At 38.9% G+C, this 4,918-nt stretch overlaps 1 pseudogene; it reads left to right on the forward strand.

The window, feature by feature from the left end:
* The first annotated feature begins 1,880 nt into the window (after positions 1-1,880).
* Positions 1,881-4,262, forward strand: LOC115898585 (annotated as a pseudogene).
* Positions 4,263-4,918: the final 656 nt, after the last annotated feature.

A 4,918-nucleotide genomic window follows, 5' to 3' on the forward strand; every position in this document is an offset into this window, starting at 1 on the left:
GGGAGGGAGAGCATTAGGACAAATACCTAGTGTATGCAGGGCTTAAAACCTAGATGATGGGTTGATAGGTGCAGCAAACCACCATGGCACATGTATGCCTATGTAACAAACCTGCACGTTCTGCACATGTATCCCAGAACTTAAAATAAAAATAAAAAACTGATGTTCAGGCAGTGGTAAAGTTTCTCTTAAAACTCACAATTCCCACTTCTGGGATACCAGAGCACATTGACTAGGACAGAGGAAGTCATTTTACTTCTACTGTTGCCCAGGAATTATGCCAAATATGTGCAGATTCCTATAAACCTCAGTCCTTTGGACAAGTAGAGTGAATGAATCAAACTCTAAAATTAAACTACTTGGCCAAGATTTAGTAATCTAACACGTTAAAATGGCTTAGAGCTTTGCCACTAGCCTTATCAAAAATTAGAGTGACCCCTGCAAGTAAGCATAGTATCTCTCCCTTTGAACTTACGGTTGGCAGGCCTATGACCTTGGGTCTGAGACCATGTTCTGTTCCCAATTTAACTGAATCCTCTCATAATAATGTTCAATAGTTAAAAGGCCTCTTTTCCCTAGAAACCCTGAGACTTAAAGTCATAAGGACTTGCCTGAGTCAGTCTGCCACCCTTATAGAATAGTAGACTTCATCCACATAAAGGTATTTCAAAGGAAAGACAGGTTGTCACACCATTGGGAGAGACCCTTTCAGGTGCTGCTGATCACTCATACTGCTATCAAAGTGAAGGAGAACCATAGCTGGATTCATGCTTTCTATGTGAAGCCAGCACCGCAGGAAGACTAGACAGTTGTTCCCACAAAGAACTTTGCTAGAGTAATGGATATTGGTACTGAACTCAACTGAAAAGAGGTATTCTTTATTTTTAAAAAAAATTTTTCATACACGGTATCACTCTGTCCCCCAGGCTGGAGTGCTGGAGTGCCATGATGTGATCTTGCTCACTGCAACCTCTGCCTCCCAGATTCTAATGATTCTCTTGCCTCAAAAAGATGTATTCTAAAAAATTGATTGCTATTCTCATAGTACTACTCAGGCAGAGGTTATTTGAATCACCACAATAAAGAATCACATTTATTGGAAAGCAAACATTATTATTACACCAATTTTCTGCACTCCCAGTAATGGTTCCTCCAACTACATATTTCCAATGAGCTCTAAACTGTACTCCCATTGTGGATATGCTCTGGATTATTGGCCGAGTACAAGTGAGATCATCCTCATTAGTAATTTTTGATAATAACAAAGTTAAAGTAATTAGTATGCATCCAGGTACTCAAGTTCTAACTTTAACACAAAAATGTTTTATTAACTGGCTTGATTGAAAGAATGACATAAAAAAGAAAAATATCTGATTAACAGATGAACAGAAATCTGGCACCTACAGATTACTAGCAACCACAAAAGACAGGTAGAGTGTCACTACTAACATTGGGAGGCAGATTTTCTCCAGTATGGGTGGATAAACGAAGGTGGATGCCTGTTATTTATAGAGATTTAGCTGACTGTTATATAACTATTTAGACCAATGGAAAAAATGGCCCATAGGATGGATTTTTCCTTAAGGCTTAAAACACTAAAGTTGGCTGGACATGGTGGCTCACACCTGTAATGCCAGCCCTTTAGGAGGCCAGGGCAGGCGGATCGCTTGAGCCCAGGAGTTTAAGACCGACCTGGGCAACACAGCGAGGCCTCATGCCCTACAAAAATATAAAAATTAGCTGGGTGTTGTGGTGTGTGCCTATAGTCCCAGCTACTTGGGAGGTTGAGGTGGGGGAATTGCTTGAACCCAGGAGTTTGAGGTTTCAGTGAGCTATGATCATGCCACTGCACTCCAGCCTGGGCAACAGAATGAGACCTTGTCTCAAAAAACAAAACAAACAAACAAAAACAAAAAAAGAAAACACGAACAAAAAACCAAAAACCAAACACAAAGCAAATTAAAGTTGTGCACATTAAACACTAGAAGTTCAATCCGTACTCTAAAATCAGTGTCTTGTAAGACTTTTAACTAGATGATGGCCATGGATTTCTTTCTACTTCTCATCTTAAAACAAAGTTATTTAGGAAGATGGAGCAATCACTGAACAGCCTAAATTACCATGTAAATGTGATGTTACTCATGTAATTGATGGAAACTCAGGAGAAATTTATTAGGGCATCAAAGAAAAACTCTTAATTAAAAACAAATTAGCATGGTTCTGAGTTAAGCTACTCTATAGGCTTGGATTGGGCAAGACTTCATGAGGAACTACAAAATATTGCTCCATAGTTAATCATTTGAAAGTGCAAGCAATAAAGAAATCACAACAATTTGTAAAATTAATGTATGAATGAAACATTTTTTCATTGCTAATTAAGACTTCGGGCTTCTGCCATCTTTTCAGCCTCAGCTGGATAGGCACAGAGACACTTCTGAAAGGAACATAATGGTGGCTGCCCAAGGAGAGCCCCAAGTCCAGTTCAAATTGGCATTGGTTGGTGATGGTGGTACTGGAAAAACTGCATTCATGAAATGTCATTTGACCAGTGAATTTGAGAAGTGTGTAGCCACCTTAGGTATTGAGGTTTATCACCTTGTGTTCCACACCAACAGAGGATCTATTAAGTTCACTGTATGAGATACAGCTGGCCAGGAGAAATTTGGTATACTGAGAAATGGCTATTATATTCAAGCCCAGTGTGCCATTATAACGTTTGAGGTAACATCTTGAGTTATTTATAAGAATGTGCCTAACTGGCATAGAGATCTGCTATGAATATGTGAAAACATCCTCATGTTGTATGGCAACAAAATGGATATTAAAGATGGGAAACTGAAGGAAACATCTATTGTCTTCTACTGAAAAAAGAATCTTCAGTATTATGACATTTCTGCCATAAATGCCAAAAAGTAACTACAACTTTGAAAAGCCCTTCATCTGTCTTGCTAGATAGCTCATTGGAGACCCTACCTTGGAATTTGTTGCCATGCGTGCTCGTGCCTCACCAGAGGTTGTCATGGACCCAACTTTGGCAGTGTAGTATGAGCATACTCTAAATCAGAGGTTGCTTAGACAACTGCTCCCCTAGATGAGGATGATGACCTGTGAGAATGAAGCTGGAGCCCAGTGTCAAAAGTCTAGTTTTATAGGCAGCTGTTCTGTGATGTCAAGTGGTACACTGTGTGTGCCACTTTATTATCTAGCTGAGGGCAACATGTGCTCCATCTGTGTGATGCTGAAGGAGATGAATGGGCTTTGGAGTGAATGTGACAGTTTAAAAAATACCTTCATTGTTTGGACCTGCATATTTAGCTGTTTGGGAATGCAATTGATTTCTTCTTGAGTTTCAAATGTAAGACTGCTACTGTCACATCACAATATTCAGGCATAGAGATTTGGTATGAGTATGTGAAACATCCTTATGTTGTTCAGTGGGGAAATTTTGTTTGTTACTGTCATTGCCATTCCTTTTTGTTTAGAATCAGAATAAAAGTGTATTTCAAATATCTTTTAAAAATCTAATTTAACTATTCAGCATTAGTATAATATATTCAAAGGATTTTTCCCCAAGGCAGATAAAAATTTCTAAAAATTTCACTTTCTACAAATTTAGTAATTCTGATGTTCTATCATGCTTCTAATAATTGTTTTGCTTTGTGTTTTACTACAGATTTGCTGATTTTAGATGGCTACAACTGCCCAGAGAAAGGGAAAAAAAACACAGTAAAGATAACTAAAAAAATTTTCACGTTACTATTTTATAGTAATACAGGCAGGAGATTGTAAGGACAGATACAAATTAACAATAAGAGGCTTAGTTACCCCAGTTGAAAATAAGGCATGAGATTTCTCTCCCCTCCTTTTTTCCAGAACATTTATTTGAGAAAACTTACAATTGTAAGTACTTTCTCCTCTCTTTTAAATATGCATAAATCCTTTTGCAGACTAAATAGGTCTTTTGCCATCTTTGTGACCCACAAATATCTTTCTCAAGAATGGACCTAAGAGTCATCTCTTTGAAATGTAAACATCAAGGGAGAAAGCACCCTCATTTCCCAGTTCCTGTGGAAGGGTAGCAGCCTAACTTTGGTCGCCATCTTACTCCAAGTGTCAGAATCACTTCCTGTCGTAAAGATATGAGAATTTTATTTTTCCCCTGGATAAAGCCAATTAGCTAACACAATGGTAATGGTAACCTGGTGTCTTAGTCTGTTTGTGCTATTATAATGAAATACCACAGACTAGGTAATTTATAAACAACAGAGATTTATTTCTTATGGTTCCGGAATCTGGAAAGTCCAAGATAAAGGAATGGACAGATTTGGTGTCTGGTTGTTACTGGAAATGAGTCCTGATCCAGACCCCAAGAGAGGGTTCTTGGATCTTGTGCAAGAAAGAATTCGAGGCAAGTCCATAGAGCAAAGTGAAAGCAAGTTTATGAAGAAAGTAAAGGAATAAAAGAATGGCTACTCCATAGGCAGGGCAGCCCTGAGGGCACTGCCCATTTTTATGGTTATTTCTTGATTATATGCTAAACAAAGGGTAAATTATTCGTGCCTCCCCTTTTTAGACCATAGAGGGTAACTTCCTGATGTTGCTTTGGCATTTGTAAACTGTCATGGTGTTGGTGGGTGTGTAGCAGTGAGGATGGTCAGTTTCATTGCCATCTTGGTTGTGGGTTTTAGCCAGCTTCTTTACTGCAAACTGTTTTATCGGGAAGATCTTTATGACCTGTATCTTCTGCCAACCTCTTATCTCATCCTGTGGCTAAGAATGCCTTAACCTCTTGGGAATGCAGCCCAGTAGGTCTCAGCCTTATTTTACCCAGCTCCTATTCAAGATGGAGTTGCTCTGGTTCAAACGCCTCTGACATGGGTGAGGGCTTGATCTCTGCTTCCTTGTTGCTGCATCCTCT

The sequence above is a fragment of the Rhinopithecus roxellana genome, chromosome 7, assembly GCF_007565055.1.
Source record: "Rhinopithecus roxellana isolate Shanxi Qingling chromosome 7, ASM756505v1, whole genome shotgun sequence".
NCBI lineage: Eukaryota > Metazoa > Chordata > Mammalia > Primates > Cercopithecidae > Rhinopithecus > Rhinopithecus roxellana.